General features: G+C 36.0%; 1 long non-coding RNA gene across 1 annotated transcript in view; it reads left to right on the top strand.

The window, feature by feature from the left end:
• Window positions 1–24,958, top strand: part of LOC122362258 — a 119,571-nt gene that overhangs the window by 26,611 nt on the left and 68,002 nt on the right. The gene's annotated exons all lie outside the window — the stretch shown is intronic.

Here is a 24,958-nt window from a genome sequence, read left to right as displayed (position 1 = left end):
CTGCAAAATATCTCCATCCTCGTTACCCCTGGAGGTTCAACATGACGAATGACAGAGTTCTTGAAGTGGAAGAAAGCACCCCCCAAACTGCGGTTTCATCCATCAGAACCGGCCCTGCTGGATTCTCTTCAAAAAACGGACAGCCGCAGTTGCTGCATTGATCTGTCTGTGTCTCCACTCAACACTTGTGTATCGATTGTGAGCAGAACGGCTGAGATATGAGTTTTCTTTGTACAGCTGCAATGCAAGAGCTGTTCAGCAGCATAAGCATGAAATCAAAGACTGGGTTATTATATTTATCTGTACGGGGAGTATGGAGATGTTAAAATACAAAAGTCTAATGTGGGCTATGATCTAAGTCAGTTTTTATAATTTTGCCAAGGACCCCAAGTATTATGATCCCCATCCCCATCCCCAATTCCCAATGTATATAATATTTTCTATCTTTTTCCATGTATTAAATGGAAAAATACTTAACAAAAAAGAGAAAATAATACTTTTACTTAGCAAAGATGCAAAAAATTATGATTGGCCATCACCAGAATTAATTATTTTCAAAACATATTGAATACAAAACAATTATTGCAATGCAACATTTTCACTGTATTTTAGTCTTCATTAAAAGTGCCACTATTATGGGTTATGGGAGTCCCCAACAAGGTCAAAAAAACACTTTCATTTTCTTATAATATGCATTTATTTGTTTTACTTGTTTGCTCAATGACTCCCAAACGATTCACTCAAAGATTAATTTTTCCGAACCCCTCCTTTAAGTGATGTTTAACTGCAGTGATTAGTCGATTTGATTTAAAGCATTATTTGTGACCTTTATTGCACCCAAATATGCACCTAGTGGCAAAGAATGAATTAGCATTTTCATTCAGACCAAAGCAAAAAACTGTCTGTGCAACAAGTTGGTGGGCCATAGACCCTTCACAGTGGATTCAGCTAACTTAAGTGTATCTGTACTTCCTTTACACCAGAGATTTCTCTGGAAAATGTGGGGAGAAGTGGAAATATGAAAGGCATTAATTAAGAGTCAAGACATAATGCTAATGTACTTACAGTTGGATTATTTTGCGAATGAATGCAAGTGGTCTGAAAAGAAACTCATTATCCAGTTCAAGAATAAAATATTGAAACAATACAAAAGGATAGACGTGTAGTTCTACAGTTACTTACATTTGTCCATTCATATTGGACTTTAACTACATGTATACCCTGTTTTTTCTTTGTGAATTATAAAAAAAACATTGCTTTTTCTACAAATACATTTCTATATTTAGCATGGACGGATAGTGTGCGGGATTATTATTTTTACAAACAGTAAAAGCAGTAAATGTTTTTTTATATATCTAATATTTTATGCACTTAATATTTATTTATTACGCATTGTTAATTTTTTTTTTTTATTCTTATAATTTAAATAAAACCGTTCTGATACTGCTTTCTGTTATCACATGTAAATGTCTAAAATTTTTATTTGAGAAATATGTCTAACCAACTTCAACTGCGACAAAGACAGCAAACAGTGCACAAGGCTAACATGAAACATCTTAGGATTCAATTAAAAAAATTACTTATTTCAATGATGTCGACTTTTCCTTTTGAGAGACATTAACTTTATACACAGTGCACTTTCAGATGTAAAACTTTCCAGTATATTCTCTTAGAGCTGTGTTGAACGCGGCATTAAAGTTCATTTTCAAAAATTCCATAATAGGGGCACTTTAAAAACAAAACAAAGCACGCAACTTCAAACTTTTCTCAGACCCAGTTTGAAAACTTCCGATCAATGTGACCGGAGAGAATTTCGAGGAAGTATAAAGTTTAGAGGCCAGCACTTTCAGTTAGACTTTGAGTACTCAAATGCCACCATTTCCTGTAGTCTAATATGAGAAAAGTGCACCGTGGACACAATTTATGGCAGCGTACTATGTACTTACTCAGGCAAGGACGTTCTCTAATTAACTATCCAGTTATGTAGCGGACGAACAGACAATTTATTATGTGGTGTCTGTATACTAGACTATATGACGACACCTCATGCTGTGCTTTTCACAAGGATGATATTTCTTATAAATTAAGGTCATTCTTCTGCTGCTCCTAACTGCAGGTCTGGGCTAATGTGCTAAGAAAAGGCAAAAGGTTATTCATGAATCAGATATAGATCACTTCACATCTAATTAAGATTAAAGAACGCTATCTCTTCCGACTGCAATGAAACAATATTTACACTGCGTCTTTACGTTAGTTCCGTTGCATTATTCATGAGTATTATGGAGACATAAATTGATGCAATGGAAAAGTAATGACGCGGCAAGAGTATAGTGCTTTTTTAAAGCCGCTTTGATGCATTTTTGCAATTTTGAGCTGTATGTACACTACATACGTTTCTGTAATCTGGTTTTCTGCTTGTTCACCACCAGGTAATTTTTTCTAATGGCGCAATGCTCAAAGCAAGCCAGATGGCTGAGGACAAGTTTGCGTGTCTGCTTAAAAGTGATTTGAGTCATTTTTCTTTTTGATGTTAAAATATTTGTCCCATGCAGTCTAAAGAGCGCTTTTGTGTTGATCAAATGCGATGCCATTTAAATGCATTATTGATACAACGGTATTAAACCAGCCATATGCTATGGATTTAATTTCATAAACTTAAATTAATTTTTATTGCACATTACATTTTTGCCGTTTTCTTGCATTACTGAGTGGGTTGTGAGATACAAATGCATGGTTGCAAATAAACGTGTAATTCTGAAAAACAAACAAACAAAACTAAATCGAATTCGGCTTTTTTTTTTTTTTTTTTAGAATTTAAAGTTCATCTCACAATTTTGTGTTTAAGTCTTGCAGTCTGAGTTTATCTTGCAGTCCTCCCCCTCTGAATTCTGAGTTTATATAAATATATAAAGGATAATAATTTTTTCTTTTATCTCACAGTTCTGACTTTTATTTTTGCGACTGTGATTTTATATCTCAGTTCTCAAAAGAATGCATCTCACATTAATTTCACAATTTTTTAATATTTTAAACTTAATATATTTTTATATTTTAAATAATAATAAAAAAATATTAAAATTTTGAGAAAAAGAATCTACATTTTGTAATAACCTCAGTTACCTTTTTTGTTTACATATTTCCTTTAGCTTTTAGGCCACACTTTATTTTAAGGTCCAAATTTCGCTATTAGCATATCATTATTATTTTGTCTAACTTGCTGCTTCTTAATAGTTAGCAAAGTAATTGTTAATTTATATTCGTAGTGTTTGGGATTTAGAATATGGACATGCAGAATGTGTGTAAAATAATTACTAATAAAAAGTTATGTTAATAATAGGTATACCAACATTTTCATTTATTAATTTTTTTGAATCAGCAGTACTAATATGTGACAAAATATTGCTCTGATTAGATTTGCTCTTTAGAAAGGCCCCATGGACTTTAGTAAAATTACGAACAGCCAGCGGTCTCTGCATGCGGTTAATGTGTATTTGTGATCTAGAACTATTTGCTCTCCAGCGTGAGCTTTCTGTCCACGGTATTCAGTGCCAGTTTTTGATGTCAAAGCTCTGATGTGCTTGGCCCTAATTTGAAGTCTTTGGTTTGAAATATTTATTTTCTACAGAGATACTGGCTCTTTTAATGATGTTTGTCTCTCGGTTGGTCACACTTGCTGGCGACATTGAAGACACAGAGAGTAGAGGACAGAGAAACTAGGAAGAATAATGGATTTTAAATAAGTCCACTGCGAACAAACAAAGGCAAATTTCAAAAGGTCTCATTGTGATTTTTTTTTTTTTCCAGTAATGCCTTTGAAGAAATTACACACAGCAATGGAGAGCCAGTAATTGGCAGCAAGGATACAGAAGAAAACATTTGAATTACCTCAAAATACTTTGAACTCTCGTTGAATGCCTTGAGGGTTTCCTTTGTATGTCTTCTCATCAGTAGCATTAGATCATCTGGGCTCGTGGACTTCAAATCAGAGTATGACTGGATGTTATGGATGACTTATTCAAGATGAAATTCCTATATGTTTCTGAATTCAGCAATGCCAATTTTTACATACTTGAGTTCTAAAGTTCATTCTAAAATATTTCACAGAAAAAGGTCTTGGGTTGATTGCAAGGATGCTGAAAGATAAAGGCTTCAGATGAAATTGAATAAAAAAAATCTAAGAAATGCCTTTTCCAACCAGTAGAACATTGTAGCACATGTTTATGTGTATGGTTCACATAAGTAGAGTTTAGTCTTTTATTTACATATCACACAGTTTTGTTTTGATAGAAGTCGCTTGGTTATTTAAAAACTGTCAGATTGCAAATATTTGATGCTGGGCAGGCACACAGTGATAAATTAAGCTTTGAATGGGAGAACGCTGCAGTATTCAAATGAGTTTTATAGGGAGCCTGCTATCCAAGCCTGATATAAAAGAGTAGTGCTGCCAACTCAGTAGACCTCGAAATAATGCCCTAGAAATGTTGCACTAAAACAAACAGATGCTGTAAAACAAGCATGCTTTTTTTTTTATGGAGCAGCTGCTAGGGCATATGAAAGCTTTTTTTGTAGCACAACCTTTCAGATAGTATACTGTTTCTAAACCTTTTAAAGAATTGCACATGCAATTTACTCTAAAATGCTTTTTGATGTGGATGAAGCAAATGGGTTGAAATGTTTATAGTTTTCAAGCAGTATAGGACTATGCAATCTCCGCAGTCCTGACTATGTATTGTGCACAATGTACAGAATATTTGTTTACATTTAACCTTTTTTTTGTACGTTTGCATTACAAATGCTTTACTAAAAAGTGGAAAGATATAAAGTGGTTTTTAGAACATTGCAAAGCTTGGGGTAGGGCATGGTTATCTGTTTTTTTGTATTTATTTTTTTTGCATTTTTTTATATAGAGATTTTTGGTTTCAGGAATCAAAATTTTGATCATTTTTGAAAAAAAAAAAAAAATTCTCCTGTTTGTATTTAAATTTTTCTTGAGAAAAAAAGTGTGACAACTAGCCCCGGTCACAGTGTTTTTAGGAATTTTATAGAATATGTTTCCCTGGACTCACACACTTTCCCATCATGCCTATAGGGTATCGGTCAACCCTCTGGGCATGGCATCTTTATTTTGCCGTCTTTTCTTCTTTCTGCGGGACTAAACCAAACATAGCATTTTAAGCAGGGAAATAAAGAGGTCTGTGGTGGTCCCTGGTGGTTTATCGTGCATGCATGGCCAAAAAGAGGCAGAAATGCGATTCTCCTCCCGTAGGATTTCTTTAGGGCAGGTTATGCATGTATTTTTCTCTTTGTGAAGTAAGGTGTGGAATTTCAAATAGACCATGAAAGCCTTACTGTGTGGCTTTCTTATAGACCAGGAAATGGTCCAATAGTGTCTTCTCTCTGGACTGCCTCAATACTTTGTTTACCGAAAATCACTTCCCGGAGCTTTCACCTAATGTATTAGCATTTATATATTCCTCAGTCGATTTCACATGTTATATATGTATGTACAAGTAGACAACAGCAAGCTAGGGAGTCATCTGAATACTAATTTGGCTAAGACAGGACTAGCTGAAAGCCATGTTGACTATATTTACATTAAAGTAAGAGCAAGCTAGTTTGCCACTTCAAGGAAGAATTCTAGTGTTGCAGCCTCCAAAATTCATCACTTCAAAGCAGCTGGCATCTTGATGCTCCTCAGTCAGAATGTTTCCATGTGATCAGACAGCAGCGATACAGCCGTATGTTATTCAGAGAGGCCTCTTTGAACAGCCAGTTTGGAGAGAGGTGACTTTGATTGGCAAGTTTGTGTTAGAATTCAGTTCCACAGTGAGTGGAAGTTTCTGCCGTGCAGTGATAAATGAACATTCGATCTCAGGCCCACGCTCTGATTTATCAGATATGTCTTTATGCATCTAGGCAGTGCAACAGCCGTCTGAGCGGAGCAGGAGGTGGCAACGGTTCTTGATTCTGTTGCTTTCGTTTGCTGTAAGACTTGTATACACTGTCAGAAAAAAAAGCAAAAATTAAACCTTGAGTTTTTCGTTTTGGGAGTTACCTCAGCAGTATACTTTTGTTCTTCAGCTACCCCTGCAGGGTGCATAACCACTAAACAAAGTACTAAAAAAAAAAAAAAAAAAAAAAAAAAAAAAAAAAAAAAAATATATATATATATATATATATATATATATATATATATATATATATATATATATATATATATATATATATATATATATATATATATATACCTTACATTTTATTAGGTGGTACCATCTTATGTTTTTTATACTGTAAAATGCACTAATGAAATAAAACTAATAAAATGCAGTAATAATAAAAACTATGGATAAGATATATAACAATATAACTGTACAACATGAAACACTAAACTAATGAAAAACCTATATTACAAAAATATTAAGAAATGAAATCTGTTATTTAAATATAATTTGTGATGCCATGCAGTCTTTTACTGTAATTGATAGTTTTTGCTTGCAAAAACAATATTTTTTTTTTACAGTAAAGAATGGTATACAGTGGCAAACACGTGTGTGTATAATGGCAAGGTTTTCTTAGATGTGACCACTTCGTGTCACTTCCATGCTCTAATTATATGTACATATAAGATTGTCAGGGAAATGAATACAGGCTAACAGCAGAGGTGAATTCTCATGAGCAAATTAATGGCACTGAAGTGTTAGCCATGTGTGGAATGTCATATTCCATATATCTGCCATGACTGTACAACATCATTCCACCTCCCTCCTCCTTCCTTCAGATGTTCATTTGATGCATATTCATGTGCAGTCAGGGATTTTTCTTTGTCTGCCCATGAATATATTACCTTGACTGTGTGTGAACGGAATCGCAAGTGTGTTTATGAAGTGGGATATCAGCTGAGGTGCATTACGCTTCTAAAGTGCTACCGATACAGTTGTTTCCTTGAGAAATTAGAAAGAAAGCCAGCTTTTCACTATATAATGTTGTATTAAAATGTCAGTAAATGTTTTCTTCTGAAAGATATCAGTGATATTTATTATTTACCAACTGTCAACAATACGACTCTGGGAGTTCATTTATAACCACTGCATATGCATGAAAGCTGTACTGAAAAAGGCATTATGAAAACAAACTTGGCGGGAAAAGTTGCTCACCTGCACGCTAAATCTGACCCATGCTTTTTTCCGTAGAGTGATAACATTAATGAAATTAATTCAACAACAAATTTAAACTGTGTTTATGTCAATATACATTAAATGTTCCACTCTCATTAATGGAGATAAGGACTGAAATGACATAAATAGAAGATGCGCTTGATTGCTTTTCCTATGACATGCTTTATTGACAGCAAAGGGTGCTATAGGTGCACGCTAATTAATTAGTGTAGAGGTTATCTCTACATTACAAGAATACTGGATGATTTTTAGCAATAAAAAGGAATGTTTATGGCACAAATGGCATTTATACTCCGTATCTCATATTTTCTTAACGTTTTGTACCTTTGACGGTGTTAAACACGTCACGTGAATAGGAATATGTTTTTTTGGGGAGGAGATGAGATACATGTGTGTACAATCTTCACTCGACGTAGATTTATAATGCGATTTTTTGCTGGCGAACGAGGCATACAAAGTTCTGGGGTACGCGGTTTTATAAATCTGAAAGCTCTGAAAGACCCCACACCTGTTAAAATACGTTATGCAGAGACGGCTATAAGTTTTCCCCCAAAATCTGACAACAGTTGTGTGAGTTTGGAGGCGGGACTATCTGTTTGGGTAGCGAATGGCAGGTAGGGACTGTTTTTTTTCCGTGTTTGAATATGTTACATTTCATTAAACTTGCAATGACATTTAGTCATAGTATGAAGACCCAAACCACCGACGTAGGACTTCAAGTAATAATATGAAATAATATAAATGAAGCATTATTATTAGTTCTGGCAAGTCAAGCTTGCATCAGGTGATTCTCAGCTGATCACAACTACCTTTAGGAAAACCTATCACGGCATTCCTATACAGTATCTTTCCAGTATTAATCAGGCCCTCCTCCATCCCAAACTTCTCCTTTCGCACAGTCAGGACTTGGCTTTCTGATATAGACTCCTATATCTTGAATTGTTACACTTAAATATTATTAAGTACATTAATGATATCTGCTCGTTCTGTTCTGTTAACTCTAGGGGGTTATTAATGCTGCTCTTCATGCTCATTCGTGACATGCATGCATTTTTTGCACAGAATAGAACCATTCCGCCAAAACAAACTTTATGCTAGTATCTTTCATTTTGATCCTGACAGAAATAAAGAAAGATGTAGGATGCCGCCTATATGAAATAAATAAATACAATTGCAATTAAGACAACATAAAAGGTTTGCCTTTTTAATTCAGTTACTCTTTATTTTGTTTATGATATATTTCTGAGTAAACATTCTTTCAAAGTTGTAGTTAGTTTTCAAAGCAAGATTTCTTTTTTTTTTTAATCTGATATTTATATTGTATTTAATTTCAGCTAATTACAACAGCACTTTAGCGGAAAATAACAACAACCGTTTAAGTTGTTTTCCCGTGAGTTAAGAAACGCTACTGGATATAAAATATTGCACACAATCATTCTTGAAGATTGGATTTGTGTTTTGTTTTAACCAGCTTTGATACTTTTTTTTAAAAGTTCTACACTATCTATCTTTATTTAGAATAAAATGGCTTTTTTATCCATCTGAATTGTGAGTTTACCCCAGTCTCTGCTTCCTAGTCTTGTGGCATTTCTCTAGGCATTTTGTTCTCATTTATCATAATTAGGCTTTCGGGTCTGATGCTTTAAACAAAACAGGGCCTGAAGGAGCCTCAGAATGCTGGTTAAGAGCACTGAATCTTTATAGCGGTTGTGAATTTTGAAAAAGGAGCACGGAAAGTTGTTTGATTTCTGCAAACTGCTGACACAAGATCCTTGCCTCTTCCCTCTCTCCACACACGGAATGACTCAGGTGTCTGGATAAGTTTTATTTAGAAAGTGAGAATGAGTTTGCAAGAGATCAAGAGGGCTTGAGCGAGAGGACGGGCGTGACAAAGAGTTCTCTCTGCTTTCTGCTTTGGTAATTTGTAAAAGAAAGGCACTTTTTGCGTTTGCCATTTGCAGCCTGACTGGCGTTCGCGATGCATTCTGATGACTTCTCAAAGGCACCGCTCTTACTGCCAGCATCACATGATTTCACAGGATCAGAAACAGAACAAAATAACACATCAGAGCTGAACTCCACTGGAGAAGTGAAATGTTGGGAGCGAAGACTAACAACATCGTTATCGCTGAACGCCCTTTCTTTACCCCAGGGCCCTGTCTTAGATCCGGCAGCTTGGGTGAGAGAGCAGTCCATCCGTGTCGTTTTTCATTTTCAAAACATAAAGGTGTTGAGCACAGTCAGTCCTTTTTTCCTTTCACATCAAACACCCGTTGTAAAGATTCTCATGATTAAGAGCTCAGGTGTAAAGGTTCTCTTGCTTCTTCGCTAGCAAATTCACCTTTTTTTTTCCCCAGGAAAACTTACTTGATTCGAAACATCACTTGCTATACTGACTCAATCCCTCCAGTTGGTTCAGTGATTGAAGAAAAGTATATCTGAATACATTTAATGCAAACAAGGCTGTGCGGTTTAGATTGTAATAATGTACTTAAATATATACAGTATTTCAACATCGATGTGAACATAAATTAAACAGAAATTTATATTGATGGTCATATATATTATATATGGATATGATGTTTATATATTATTATATTTATTCTATATTATTAAGTTAGATAAAATTAAGTTAGTAAAATACACATGTATGCTTTTTGGTAATTCTTGTCTGGTGTTAATTTGTCTAGCTGTTATTGTTCTAGTAACAGTTCTAACGACGAACCCAATTTTCTCTATGAATAACAATATTGATATTGCAGTGATTCATACTTCTAGCCAATTAATATTTATTACCCATTGAAAAACCGTTGGATTGTGTCTTTTATTTAAAGTAGCTCGTCTCTGGAGTCGCAGTGTTCCTTTGAACCTCTGAATTTGTCACATGGCATGTGGAGACTGTACTTCTCCATTATTCCACTTAGTCTTTTTCCGTGCAGCCATGGGGATAATGGGCTCAGAAGTGACATGTTAAGCGTATGTGGTGTATGGAAACAGAGAACTGGATTTTCTTGACAAGCTCAGCATGAGTGCAGCTGCACACTACAGCTTCACCGAGTCGGTGAAAAAAAAAGGCAGAGGAAAAGCCCTGTGGAAAACTGGTAATGTGGGCCGCATATTTGGCTCAGAGCTTTAAATCGGCTTGATGACTGGATTTCACCTTAACCGCAGGAGACAGTAGCAAACATTGAAACAACAAAAGTGAATGAATATTTTTTTCATCAAATATATATATATATATATATATATATATATATATATATATATATATATATATAGCTTATATAGCTTATATAGCTTTTCCCAAAGATATACATAGATGGAAGGAAGGAAGGAAGGAAGGAAGGAAGGAAGGAAAATCAGCTGAAAATATACTTCTTGGATTGCCAGAAGGTCACTGTATGAGTTTGTTTCTTCATCGGAACAGATTTCAATAGTTCAATAGTTATCTTGTATGAATCAGGAGGGAAATATGCACAGAGCATGCAAGAGAAAACTGTCTAAAACAATTCTAAAGAAATATGTTACAAACACTGGAGGAATAGTTATTATGGATTACAGACTGGAATTTTTTCCAGAAAATGCACTAAATAATGGATTTATTTCTTACAAACACAAACAGCTTTTCACTTCAAAGGATATTCAATTATGGACTGGATATGTGTCAGTCCATTGTGGATTATTATGATTTTTTTAATCAGTTTTTTGACTCTAATTCTGACGGCACCCATTCAGTGCAGAGGATCCACTGGTGAGCAAAAAAGCTGTTTAAATCTGTTCCAACGAACAGGCCCACTCATCTGCATCTTGGATGGCCTGAGGTAAATTTAAATGAAATTTACATTTTTAGGTGTGCTATTCCTTTAAATTTATGTAAAGCTGAAGTGTGCCATTTTTTCTGTTAAATGACTTATCTCATCTTAAGTCATAATTCCCATGAATCCCCCCTCCTTTTTTAATGTATCTATTTGTTTAAACATCCTAATCATCTCAACTCAGCATGTACTTACCCAATTTTGTGATTTTGGGGCATGACCGTATGTTTGGTTGACCAGTAGCAGACATGGGAAGTGTCTTTCATTATTTTTGGTGATGGTGATGCTAGTGCCACAAAATATTACACCATTCAGCTTTAACTTGATTAAGTTAATTAACTTTAACTTTAAAAGCAAATGATAACTTTTAATGAGGCATCAAATGCGCTTGTCCTAGAGGTACGACGGCAGAGGCTGCATTTGATCCCACTCAAATCACTGTATTAGCATGCTTGTCTATTAATCTATAGCTGTTGCATTTAACTGAATGCTAATGAACGTTTTAGAGCGCTGGGAATTTCAAAGATCACTTTTTATGCGATGCGGATACTTGCAGCAACAGTTCCGCCCTTGAAAAGATCAGAGGTCTGTGTTGTAGGTCGGACAAACTTTGGAAGGGCACTTTATGACTTAGAGAAGCGAACATGAGCAGCTTATTGGCTTTGTATTTCTCATCTTTTGATGTAAAAGAACAGCTAAAAGGAACTTAACTTGAAGTTTTACTCTGAAAATTTTTTTCATACCTGCATGAAAAATTTTGTGGCCAGTATACATTTTTTTTTCAGTGATACGAGCAAGGATGCATGAAATTGATTAAAAAGCAACTTTAAAAACCTATATGGTCTCATAGCATAAATGCGTCTTTGTGCACTTTTTAGTGAGACAAAAATGACGTACCAACAAGTACGTATCACTGCAGATCACACAGCTATGCAGTAAAACTCGGACACCTTTTGTTCCTTTTCACACAAATTGACAGAGTTTTGATTGATAAACTGTATTTTTTGCACAGTTGCTTGACAAATTTAATGTTATGACTTCAAAACGATATTTATAATACTGGAAGATTTGAAAACCGATGCTTTCAAACGTAAGCATCACATTTGTCCAGCTTCATTTCTATGTGTTTTGTTCGGTAGCTCACAGTGTACAAATATGTACTTTTGAGGTGAGGAGTGTATAGGGCATTTTTCCGAAATAATAGAGCATTAACTTTAGCAACAGTCCATGGATATTTGAATTCCGAACCACCGCATTGCGTACCTGTATCAACGTAAGAAAAATGTGTCAGGGTTCACATATTGAACTTGCGTTTTAGAGCCAATCAGTGGACATTTCTCTTTGCAGCGACACGTGCAGTAAGGCACGGAAATAACGGTGTTGCACAAAAAATGCACAGGCGTACATATTTTTATGCATACAACGTTGCAAAAGCGTTCATAACATGATTGTTCACCTTGGGCCAGCGTTGTTCTCCTGTATTATGCAGTCAGCATTTCAGGTCTGCATAACTTCTAATTGAGCTACATACAATTCAGACGCCTACCCATAATCCTTTTCTCAGATAAGCTATGCAAATGAGCTCATCTTTATGTAACTTTTACCCATCATATGAGACTCTTATGTGAATAGTCCTTAAGAGGCTGAAGTACAAATGTACCGATGTTATATAATTTTGCATAATTTTTACTCACCGATAAAAGGAAGTATAGAACCGAAAACTAGCAGGCTTTATTTTAAGAAAAGTCAGCCTCGGTTTGCACACTTTTTCGCTGTGTAAATGATATCAAGGTTATTGTAGACGCATAAAGGTCATGCCTCTGATCAACAGCACGATAAACGCTACTGAATTATTCTCGGTTTGTATTTTCTGTGGCAGAAATATGCTTTCCTCCCTGCTTTTGCACTGCGCACAGCTGGAGCCTGTCAGCGCTCCAGTTTTTCTGCATTAAAATCAGATTTACAACAAAGACAGGTCATTATACTGTTGTTGAGGGAGAAGTATTTAGTTTTGATATGGAGTTTAACTGTCAGCATGGTGCCATTGTTGACTGGTTATCGATTTGGGACCGTTAGCACTCATTAATTAGAACTAATCAGACATTGAAAGTCTGTTACTCTGTGTAATATTGTTTTTTCCCCCCTCATCGAATGTCAGAGACCTTATTAAAGTGGAATATTGTTTTGGCAGACTGTCGTAGATTTGCTTTGACTAACACACAATCACACACAATGTAAAGTTCAACACTCCAGGAGGAGAAAAAGAAAACGTTTTCACTCAGGTGTGTCTACGGTCATCGACCAAGTGTCTCACTTCTTGTAATGGCTGCTTAAAGTGACCTAATTAATTGTTTTGTTTGCCTAGCGCCGAGAGCGAGAGTGTCGCTGTCATTAAAATGTCTGCTTTTGCGCAGGAATGGCTTGTTGATCCTGCGGTTTCTCATTTCGGTATTGTTTTTCTTCTTTTTGCGTAATGGAAGCTAGCAAAGCGGGGTGAATATTGGCTCTGATGGTGCTTGTCGTTCCTGTGACAAGTCATTTCCAAGAGCAATTAATGAGTGGATCACAAAATGAAAATTATGCAGAGTTTGTCTGAACAGCTTGTTTACATACTTGGTTCGTCTCTGCTTGACAAATTTATGGAAATAAACTCGGTCAACTCATACATGTAATCATCTTGTTGGGGAATATCTTTTAAAATGTGGTAATCACGACCTCAACAAGAAGCAAGTCGTTATTATAAAGTTATGAAAAGAGAGAGAGGGAAAAGTGCTTTAAGTATGCACATTTAAATGTAGAATAAGCAGTTTTGTAATTGCTAATTAACATTAATAAAGAAACTGTGAACTTGGATTATTAGATGAACATGGATAAATGGATGGATGGATAGATAGATAGATAGATAGATAGATAGATAGATAGATATGGACGCCAACTTATATGCGCGTATGATTTATATACTGTTTATCCTTTATGCAAATATACAATTTTCAACTTTAAACTGAAATCTTGTTCGCTTACTACCGGGATGCTTTTTTTTAATCAAGACAGTAAGAAGGAAGGAAATAGACTGAAGGTACCGAGAAGGGTAGGTTTGACAACTTTTTGGCTAATCTGCTTTGATTTTATAGGCTGAGTTTAGAGCTGGTTGACATGCCATTTACACGGCAATAGAAGTCACAAGCACAGATGCACCTGGCCTCACAGCTTTGCCTTAATAGAATTAAAATTTCAATTTCCTGAGTAGAGATCAGGGCAGTGAGGGGAAGAGCTCACATGCCAGCACATGGCAGTGGAGAAAATCCCATTTCCTGGCTCTCTTCGCCCATTTCCCTGAATCTTTGGCCCCCACTGTGACACATTAACACACAGCAAGATTTGTTGAAAGGAATCTATGTGACCAGATTGGATTTCCTTCTCGGCGCAGGCTGGGATCTGATCAGAGTTGACTTTAATCTGGGTTTAGGGTTGAGCGCATTGATTCTGCACAGAAAATACAGCAATACATTTTGACTGGCTCCAAGGACTGTTACCAGATGCCTGAACCTGACATCTTCACATTTTGATATATATATATATATATATATATATATATATATATATATATATATATATATATATATATATATATATATATATATATATATATATATATATATATATATATATATATATAAAGCTGTATTATTTCCACGCATTACTGGATTTTAAATGTGTTAGATACTGTTGAACAGCACATTTTAAGTGTCAAAGCCACTTGAAAATAAGTTTGACACGGAATGATTCAGGCAATTTTTTTTTCTTTGTGCATCTGTTCAGCAGACACTTGAAATGGTGAGAAAATGATTCTTATAGTTCACATCAATAGACTGTTAAATCACAAAGAAAATTAATGAACACTTCTTTACAATGGCAGCTTTATGTGTAATGTTTGCAATGCATGCACAATTTTTTCAGTGTAATTATTATATAAATAGATATATATATACTATCATATTTTCATAGGTTTTGATGTCTGTAACATTTTTTAATATTTGTATTCTTAAGTCATTTGAAAGTGACCGCATAAAATTTTTTGATGTTGCAAAAGGTTTCAGTTTTAAATTCTGTTCTTTTAATCATTATAATTATCAAAGAATCTTGACAAAATGTATCATGATTTCCATGACAACTATTTTCAAACTTTATAAGATTGAAAAAATGTATATGTTTTTTTCTTGAGCAGCAATTCTTTTTTTCTCAGTTATTGGTGAACATTAAAAAAATGGAAAATTTTACTGACCTAAAATTTTTTAATGTGTGTGTGTGTGTGTGTGTGTGTGTGTGCGCATCTATTGTATCCTCAAGACAAAGTCAGTCATGCAACCCCACACTTTATTGAATTCAGTGTGTCTGTATATGTTTCTATATAATGGCACACAATATGTTAGCACTATAGAGTTGTATCGCAAGCGATGTAGGAATAGAGGTACACTCGTATAAGTTGAGGTCCAGGAAGGGAAAGGCCATGTCTGGATTAATGGTCAGCTCAGCAAACACTCAGTATCCCAGAGAGTACGGCTGCAGCAATCAGGCGCAGGGTCCAGCAGACCAGTGAGATCACAGTGCCTCCATTTGTCCAGGCTCATGAGGTTAATGGCATTCTGGCTGAGACATCCTTACTTCTGTGGCTCTCTGACCTCTGAGGTGGAGGGAGGTCACCTGTGAGACAAACACATGCTGGTGAGGGATGACAACAGTCAAGGCTTGCTCAAGCAGTGGAAACTTTGAGGTGCCTGTTAAACGGTTGCATTTTTCTGCTTCGGTTTTATTAATGCTGGCCTGTTTGCCATTATGTGGCTGTTAGGTTGTTGTTAGGCACAATACAAAGTGGAGTTTATCTTTTTGAGTGTGTGATTGGTGAGTGAGTGATTGGTAATCACAATAAATAATTCATAATCAAGCTAATGGTATATGAAAGTATGCTGAAATTTCAGTTTATTCTCAAAGCTCCTGATCAACGTGTAAGTTCGGTGAAAGTGATCAATGGTACATCTGATTTAGCTGTTCAAAACTGATTGGTTAGGGGAGAGGTGGTAAACAAGATTAGAGAAGTGAAAAAGAGACGCTTAGAATCGGTGCCAGACTCTGCAGGCAAACAGTCCCACCTGGACCTCCATCCAGACTGGGACAAAACCAATGCTTTTTAACGAGTGCCAACCCTCTTTGGCAGCAGGAAACTCGTGAAACCAGGAGACAGAGAAAAGTTGGCTGGGTGGCATAAGGAAAAGAAAGAAGCAAAAAGAAAGGCAGGATGGGTTTAGATAAAGTCATGGTCACAGAGAAAAAAATAGCCAATTTGCCCACACAGACCTAAAAGTGCTGGTCCAGTGCTGTAATGAAATGATACTGTTGCTCTGTGGAAAGTTTATAATGATACGTTTTGCCCTATTTTGCTGTTGTTTCTTTGAAACTTCTAAGTGATGAAAATAGTGTGTTTGCTTGTATTATTTTGGATAATAGCCATATACACTACAGCAATAATATACACTACCATTCAGAAGTTTGAACCAAACATTGAGTTCAAAGTTTTGGGTCATGTGATACTAGTATCGAATGTGATACTAGATTATCATCTCTTGAAAAAATATTAAATGTTATTAAAAAATGTTATATATATATCTTGCGTATCATTATGTGTATTTGTGGAATAAGCTACTGGATACATTGAACTTCCTTTAAGTTTAGTGGGAAAGAAGATTAGAAGGAAGGAAGAACGATCAAAAGAAAGTTCAGAAGGAAAGAAAATTTGGTAGGAAGTATGGAAGGAAGGATATGTGGTAGGAAGGAAGAAATAAAATATAGTTCATAAAGGAAGTTAAGAAAGAGGAAAAAGTTCAGAAAGAAGGAAATTTGGTAGGAAGGAAGTTCAGAAGAAAGGAACATAACTCGGAAGGAATTTCAGTAGGAAGAAAGGAAGGAAGATCAGAAGGAAGAAAGTTCAGAAGAAAATTAGGAAGACACTTCAGAAGAAAGTTCAGGAGGAAGGAAGTTTAGAAAGAAGGAAAGAATGAAGTTCTGTTAAAAACTCGGGAGCAGGTGTTTTGAATGAAGACCAGCAGGCAGAAATGAGATCAATTAAAGAAAATTTTACTGAAGAAAAATCGCTTGCAACCAGTTTTGGAACCAGTCAGAATTTTGCTGAATGATGTATTGACTCTGTTAGAGTGTAATTACTGGTGTTTTTACGATGTACGCAGCACTGCCTATGAACTCACTTCTAGACAAGGTCCACTTAAGGATGTAAGCACTTCTCCATGGTGATTATTTGGGTGTCAGCACCTCCTTGCAAACCCAAATATGTGTCAGACACTTCTGTACAGGACCGTCTTAATTCTCCACATACAAAGATGCCAGCGCGCATACATACACAGCACTCATCTACTTCTCAAGACAACCTAGCTGTACCAAACATTTTATCAGTATGGTTAGTTACACACGTACTATGTAGTCTTCATATTAGAGAGTGGAAATACAGGATAAAACAAGATAATTTCATATCTACATAACACACATGAACATCACAGTTCTCTTCATTACTCGTATTTCAAATGAGAAGGAGGGGATGACCTCCTACCATGGCTTTGTGACCTTAAAATATCTCACAGCAAGCAAAGCAACACATTTACATTTCTAGTTTTGCTAATATAAACTACACACATCTATATTGACTAATATGGCATTATTAAAAATTGTAAGATAATGAGATAATTAATATCAATTTTAATGTTTCCCTGAAGCTGGAGACAGGGAAACACAGGGCTTATAAATAGGGGAGAATGAGATAACAGCTGATGAATTGGGACGGCAGGCTGGGTCTAGATCGAGGCTGGACACTCCAGACACTGGAGGATTCCTTCCCTCCAGCTCAGTCCTGTGGTGGCTGAGAGGTCCATGGGGTAACAAAACAGTACAAAGAGTATCGCATCATATGGGAAATATAGGAAAACCTGGACATGGAACACAAACACTGGGGCACAGAAAAAGACAAACACAAAACAAGTCCATAACCCTGACAATTCCATTTTAGTGATATCATTTTCTGCATCCGATATCATCACAAACTTATTGTTAGCTGTAACCTGAATAATGACAATATTTTATAAACCATGGTTATGTATTAAAGTATTTGTTGCGCTAATAAGCAAGAAACCCCACTAGATATGTATGCAGTGGTTATTGTACTCGATTCTTCGTGACATTCAGTGGATGTTGGGGACCAGGTGGTCTCATTGGGATGCTGGAGAAGCTCTGGTGTTGCACTGCAGTTTGCTATATGGCAATTGGCCTTTAAAGGTTGCTTTGACCTGTATCTTTATTTCAGAGGGTTGAGAAGGTTATCTGCTATCTGGAGGGGCATCGAATGAAGCTCAAAGAGGGACTCTGGCGGTCAATGTGTGAGTGGTTTTGGCCACTTATTACAGAGAGTAAAGAACTGTCATACAGACAAACACACAGATGTAGTGGCTTAGTGCATAAATATTGATTAGGTTATCCATAAATAATGTAATATTTAATGTTTGTGTTAGTATGCTCTTTTCAAAAATTGCCAGTTAGTGTTTTTTTGCTGTTTTGGTCCTGCAGCTCTGTCATGAATTTAAGCATCATATAAAAATAACACTGAGCCGTATTAGTGCCATATATTAACAACAATGCAAAAATTTTATTTTAAGCTTCTGTTTGTAGTTTTGACTGTCTGCATTTTTACTTTGTGCTTTATTATCAGTTATAGTGATGGAAAAGCTATACAGTCGTAACAGCCTATACAGACCCAAAAAATGCCCCAAAACCACAGTTATTGATATTATTGCATTCGATGTAAAACATCAAACCATTTGCCATCTGCAAGTAAAACAGAACATATAATATTTTAATAACAAAATACAATACAATTTCTTATTATGAATATAATATACACTGTTCTTCAAAATACGGGGGTCAGTAAGGCAAGGCAAGGCAAGTTTATTTATATAGCACATTTCATACACAATGGTAATTCAAAGTGCTTTACAAAAGAGGAAATAAAATAATTACAAGATTTAAATAACAATAAAAGAAATTAAAATAAAATAAAAACACCGATTTAAGATAAATTGAATTTAAAGCAAAAAGAGATTAAAACAGTTTAAATAAAAGAAGCAAAGTAGCACAGTTGGGACGCAGCACAGTGCTCATTCTGTAAATGCACAACTAAACAGATGAGTTTTGAGTCTGGATTTAAAAGTGACTAATGTTTCAGCACATCTGATCTCTTCAGGAAGCTGGTTCCAGATGCGAGCAGCATAATAACTAAAAGCAGATTCTCCTTGTTTGGTGTGAACCTTTGGTATTTCTAACTGACTTGATCCTAGTGATCTGAGTGGTCTGTTAGGTGTATAAATAGTGATCATATCTGCAATGTATTTAGGTCCTAGTCCATTGAGTGATTTATAGATGAGTAAAAGTGCTTTAAAATCAATTCTAAATGTCACTGGAAGCCAGTGTAAGGACCTGAGGACTGGTGTGATGTGCTCTGATTTTCTGGTTCGAGTCAGGATCCTGGCAGCAGCGTTCTGGATGAGCTGCAGCTGTCTGATGGTCTTTTTGGGAATGCCAGTGAGGAGACCATTACAATAGTCCACCCTGCTGGTGATGAAGGCATGGACTAGTTTCTCCAGGTCTTGCCTGGGCACAAAGCATCTGATTCTTGCAATATTTTTTAGGTGATAGTACGCTGATTTAGTCACTGCTTTGACATGACAGCTGAAACTAAGGTCGGTCTCTAGAATCACACCAAGATTCTTGACTTGCCTTTTGGTTATTTGACCCCTTGAGTCAAGATATGCATTCACCTTGTGAACTTCATCTTTATTTCCAAATGCAATGACCTCAGTTTTCTCCTTGTTTAACTGAAGAAAATTTTGGCACATCCAACTGTTGATTTCATCAATGCATTGGCAGAGTGAGTCAATGGGGCTGTAGTCATTTGGTGATAAGGCTAGGTAAATCTGCGTGTCGTCAGCATAGCTGTGATAGGCAATTTGATTCTTTCTCATTATTTGACTTAGTGGGAGCATATACAGGCTAAACAAGAGCGGCGCAAGAATTGAGCCTTGTGGGACTCCGCATGTCATGGACGTCCACTTAGACTTATGCTCTCCTATACTCACATAATAACCCCTCCCCTGAACCAGTTTAGAGCCATTCCAGAAAGCCCGACCCAGTTTTCCAGTCTGTCTAGAAGAATGTTATGATCGACAGTGTCAAACGCAGCACTAAGATCTAGTAGTACCAGCACTGATATTTTACCAGAATCAGAGTTTAGGCGAATATCATTTATTATCTTAACTAACGCTGTCTCTGTGCTGTGGTGCGGTCTGAAACCAGATTGAAAATTATCCAGATAACCATTTGAGTTCAAGTAGCTGTTCAGCTGATTCAGAACTACCTTTTCAATGATCTTGCCTATGACCGGAAGATTTGATATCGGTCTATAGTTACTCAATATACTGTTATCAAGATTTCTCTTTTTCAGGAGGGGCTTAACAACCGCAGTTTTCAGGGCGTTTGGAAAAGTCCCAGAAAGAAGTGATGTGTTCACCACTTCTAAGATGTCAGCTTTTAAACAGTCAAACACGCTTTTAAGAAAGGATGTGGGAAGTGTGTCAAGACAGCAGGTTGAGGATTTTAGGTGCTGTACTACTTCCTCCAAAGTTTTGCTATCAATTGCGTCAAAAACACACATAGTGACTCCTTTTTAAGGAGAGTAATTCAGTTTTCAACACTGTTAATAATAAAAACATTTCTTGAGCACAGCATCATCATACTGCATTAGAATGATTTATGAAGAATCATGTGGCACTGAAGACTGGAGTAGTGATGCTGAAAAAATACCTCGTACCTTTTTTCTTTATAATAATTCCCACTCGGTATAATATAGGTTTCATATTTAATATGCACATAAAAATATATTATATCTACCTTGTGGGTTCTGCAATTGTTGTATCAAACCTGTTTGTCTCACCACGGGTTGCTCTTCCTGAACTTTCTTTCTGGGTATGGAGAAAAAAAAAAGAGAGATTTGGGGAGGAAAGGAGAAAAGGAAGGCGATGAGCCCAGTATGTGGCCTGGAGTAATGGTATAATATGTTTTCTAGTGCAGGCCCTGTCAAGGTCCACTCGATATGTCAACGAGATAAAACTATGCTAGGTAGGAAGCAGAGTCTGCAGTGGACAGATAAAAGGCACTCCTGAGGTATTTCATCAGAGGATGCTCGCGTCCCATTGGTCGAATCGAGTGTTGCCCCTCCTTTTCTTCTTCCGGGGCCTCAGGAGTCCAATCCCCCCCACACAGGCCGAAACCAGAGTGCAGGCGAACCCAAGGGGAGTGTTTTCTTTTGCCTTCAGCTGCTTCAGACACCCCTCCATCCCTCCATTTTCTTTCTTCTTCTAAGGGAATGAGAGAAAGAGGCTTTAGCTGCTCTCTCCAGACCAGTGTACATTTCAGTCAGTGTCACTCAAATGCACTTCAAAGGAGACCATCCATCCCCCAGAGAATCAGCGCCAGAGTTCCAGCTCAGTCGGGCTCCAGCTCTCCACACACCCCACTAACAGGTCTGTTTGGGTCTTGAGAGCTCTAGGGCTTGTGCCAGGACAAAAACGATTTGTTTTCAGGCTGTTTTCACATTGATTGGATTTTTGCTCGAAACCAAAGTTCAGTTCAGTCCCCCTTCAATTGTCCTGAGGGTGTGCTTTCACACTGTATTATTTGAAGCATTCAGGCAAATTCAAAACTTAAAAATTGGCTCTCTTTCACTTCATAGGCTCGCATTGAATTGATTTAGGCTTGTCCCACAAGATGCTGAATTAGACTGCGAGGAGGAGGAATTTCATTACTCCAACGCAAGTTTTTGTTTCATGCTTAAAAATGACATAATTATGCCTATAACTAATTATGCCTATTTGTTCCCTGAAATGCAGAATACTGTCATTTCTTTTCTTAATTCATTAAGACATATTTCAGTACATATTTCTGTAATGTTCTGTACAAAAGCTTGAGATCATTAAGATACTTTTTTTTTTTTTTTTAAGAATTTGCTTTCAGCAAGAATACATTAAATTGAATGTGACGGTTTTAACAGAATATTTCTATTTTAATTAAATGCTGTTGTTTTAAACTTTGTTTTGTGTTTATATGTTGTGTATTTTTTTGTGTTGTGTATTTGTATTGTGAAATATTACATTTTGACTTTTTCATGCCGTTTTAATTTTAAAATAGAAATAAATATACATAAATATAAATACAGCATTCTTCACATCAATCCAAATAAAAGTATTGAATAGGAATTTAAAAGGTATGTGCACGGTGCTCATTCCTGATTATTTGGCTGTGAACATCTTGTATTCTCTAGAGATTCTATACAGCAATGGCACAGAGGACAGTTTAGTATTCAGGAGAGGTTCTTGGGAACTTTGAGTTCTTTTAGAATGAAGACTACGATAATAACTTGATGGTTCCTGGGAGCTGCCCACAATCTTACTCCAACAGTCTTAACACTACGAAATCTCTATTTGACACGCGTAGAAAATACATAGTGCTGATAAAAACGTATGTGAGCTGATGGGGAAAAAGCACACTATAAATGGCAGTCACAATGACAAGCTTTCCCAGCAGCACTGAGTGTGCTGTGACATCTTCATTAGATTGTTATTAATGATGAGATGCCTCTGCCAAAACCCCTCGTAGGTAGAGCAGCTGTGGACTCGCATTTGTGACTTTATTGCAAAGAGCATGCAGTAAATGTTATTCTATCTATCTATCTATCTATCTATCTATCTATCTATCTATCTATCTATCTATCTATCTATCTATCTATCTATCTATCTATCTATCTATCGCTATTGTTCTATCTATCTACACTGTAAACTGTAAAAAACAAGGGTTGTTTCTATGTTGTACTCTTTCTGTCTGTATATGCCATTTTATTTATCTTTTACTCTATTCATTTGTATTTTGATCCATTGATTTATATAATGCTATTTCGGTCTATGCATGTAAAGTAGGATGATTGTCATTGGAGGAAGGTCAAAGAGGAAAGTTATTGAAAGGAAAGATTGCAGACTAAAAAAAAGTTACAGTATAGCTTATTAATCTAAGCTTATGGACTTTCATCCAATCCTGTTAGCGCATTTCAGAGATTAGTCATATACAACACAATGATGCAACCCTGTGACATATCATGATAACGACGTGCTCTTTCTCTTCTGCCTATCAGTCAGTCACAATAAATCAATTATTTGTTAACTGCTCTGAAAAACCTGCCCTAAAACAAGACGATGTAAATCATTTTGGTTATTATCTTCTTCCTGTTAGCGGAAAATCCGTCTGTCCCCTTCTTTTCTGCACATCCATCACGCAGATGAAATATGGAGAGTGCATTTGTTTCCCTGTCAGAAGAGAAGATAGCGTTTGCTTAGCCTTGACGTGTTTGTTTAAAAGCCACTGATTGCTTCATTGAAACAGGCCTTTGATTTTATGGGTGTAAATAGATTCACTGCTGCTTTATGCAGTGAAAATAAAGTATACAAGAGCATGAATGCACAATATTTGTTATGAAAATACTAATTTACATTCCATTGATTGTGACACTGCACATGGCACGGCTTGGTGTGAGAAATTATTGCAAAATCCATTGATTTTGTTCCTTCATTCTTACAGGTTATTTGCACCATTGTGGCCACTTTTTACAGTTTTTCTCAGTCGCTTTGGTGCATTTCTCGAAGCAACATTATTATTTGCAAAGAAGTATGTGCATATGGTTGATCTCCAAAATTTAGCTGCACCTTTAAGCCATTGGTATTCCATAATAATAACTCTTATTTCATCTGATATGTGTCTCTCTCCGTGGCCTTTTCCACCTTTTTGTATCTGTACCCTTTTACCTAGCATTCTTACTCCTCTTCTTCCTCTCGGCTGTTGACCCTGTCTGAATTTGTAACTCTTCTCCGTTCATATATGCTTTCCAGACAGGAGATTCATGAGATGCACCTGCTGTTTCGGAGAACTGGTTTATAATCGGTTGATCTATATTCTCTTCATTAGCAAGTCAAGATTCACTTGCACAATTGCGAAAAAACTACTAGATAAACCATTTTGAATTGAATTACTTAAACAATGAATTAATGACTAGATGCTTTGAGGGGTAAGACTATAGCACAGAAAACTATATGATACATTTTGAGCAAGATGATATTAGCAACTGAAAATGTAGGAAACCGCAGACAAAAGCACACAATCTGTTCCATGAGCATTCGCAATTTATTGAGAAACTGCTTGACTGGACGATGTGAAACTTGACCAAGTAGTTTTGAAAATGCAATTTCTGGTCTGAGAAATGCTCCAAAGCGACTGACACTGAAACTGCAAAATACACTTATTGTATCATGTTTAATCAATTCACAGTTTTATTTGAATTCATTTGCATGATATGCTGATTAATTAAACAAATGAATCCAAATTTATTCCATATTATGAGAAAAAAGGCTACAAATAATGATAGCTCAAAAAAAAAATCTAAAACAATATTTTGGTGGATCTGAACAGACAAGTAAGTGGGGCTAAAAGATGTACATATTGATTGTTTAATTACTGTACAGAAATATCTATCTATCACAGTCCTACAGTCCACAGCAATCCATTTAGCTGTTGTGTTTGTCAGTTTATAATCACAACATTTCTTTATAATTAAAATTGATTTTATTTTGAAATAAAATCAAAATTATTTTAATTAGGAATTGAATAACCTGTTTAAAATAATTATCAGTTCAAATCTATTACATTAAATGCACTATTTTGCGTATAGAAATAAGTTTAATGTAATTACTGGTCCAAAGCATTAAATATTAAGGCTACTTCATAGTATAATTTTTCTAATGTAGCTGAGCGCTCAAT

This window comes from Puntigrus tetrazona, chromosome 17 (assembly GCF_018831695.1).
Source record: "Puntigrus tetrazona isolate hp1 chromosome 17, ASM1883169v1, whole genome shotgun sequence".
In the NCBI taxonomy this organism is placed as follows: Eukaryota; Metazoa; Chordata; class Actinopteri; order Cypriniformes; family Cyprinidae; genus Puntigrus; species Puntigrus tetrazona.
The sequence above is the reverse complement of the archived record's forward strand: the minus strand, read 5'-3'. Positions and strand labels throughout refer to the sequence as shown.